The 999-nt window shown below is 46.0% G+C and overlaps 1 protein-coding gene across 1 annotated transcript in view; it reads right to left on the minus strand.

Moving 5' to 3' along the window:
- The window catches only part of LOC102027876 (melanoma-associated antigen 10-like), a 10,311-nt gene extending 9,980 nt beyond the window's left edge, over positions 1-331 (minus strand). Inside the window, exon 1 of the mRNA XM_013505540.1 lies at positions 265-331. The gene's annotated coding sequence lies outside the window, so the exon portion shown is untranslated. The remainder of the gene's footprint in view (positions 1-264) is intronic.
- Between the last annotated feature and the right edge of the window lie 668 nt (positions 332-999).

Here is a 999-nt window from a genome sequence, read left to right on the forward strand (position 1 = left end):
AAGGCAGCCCGGAGAGCACAACTGAAGATCCTGATGAAGGAGGACACACAGGGCTGCTTCAGAGAATGAGGAGAATAATGGGATTACTGTATTAGAAGCAAGAAAGATTTGTTTGAGGGAGGTTAATGACAATGTGTCTTTCACTGTAATACTTCTTTTCAATTGAAAGATTCACCATATTTTGATGGCACACTGCATTGCTTTGCAAGAACATCTGCCCAGCACTATCAGTCCCGCAGCAAGGTCACCCTTGTTATTACTCACCTTGGGTTACATTAGTATTTCAAAATCTCATCTGCAAGCCCCATGGTTGTTGCCTTTTGTAAGGTCCTATGTCTCGCCCCTCTGGAACATCCCCTTATGTTACGATGGCTCAAGTATTCTCAAACTCCTCTCAAATCTGCTTTGATTTCAGTTTCTCTGCTCTTGTCTGCTTTTACAAAAATGACATTCAGGAGAAGGAAGAGAGGACATCTGGGGGAATTCATTCAAGCAATAAGCTGCTGGAGTATTTGCTTGGTCCCCGATTTATCCCAGGGAATGGTGTGGTGCTAAAGTTTGTACCACACAAGCCGGAGATAACCTGGGGTGGAAAGGAGGAAATGCTGCACTTATCATGTTTATTTTTGCAGAGCAGCACATGTCCAGTCCAAACGCTGCATTTACACTGGTGTCCCACATAGTCTTGGCACACAAGGGTCCCGCTGGTTGCTATGGTGGATTCTTGCAGCTCACTCCCCACCTGTCTCAGAGAGGATTTATCAGCTACTCTTCTCTTCATCCTGTCAAGGAGGTGAGGGATCACAGTAAAACCATACCTGAGATTCACAGCTTAGAAGGAAGAGGAACCCCGTGACGAGGAGCCCAAGAGTTGACTGTGACAACTGACCACCTACAACCTGTGCAGCAGAAGCTCCTGGTGTTGGGAACCATTGTGGAAAAGGTCACAGTCCCCAAAAGGACAGGCACATTTGCTTTCAAATTCTCAAAACTCGCCCA

The sequence above is a fragment of the Chinchilla lanigera genome, unplaced genomic scaffold (genome assembly GCF_000276665.1).
Source record: "Chinchilla lanigera isolate Chin_1 unplaced genomic scaffold, ChiLan1.0 scaffold00097, whole genome shotgun sequence".
Classification (NCBI taxonomy): Eukaryota; Metazoa; Chordata; class Mammalia; order Rodentia; family Chinchillidae; genus Chinchilla; species Chinchilla lanigera.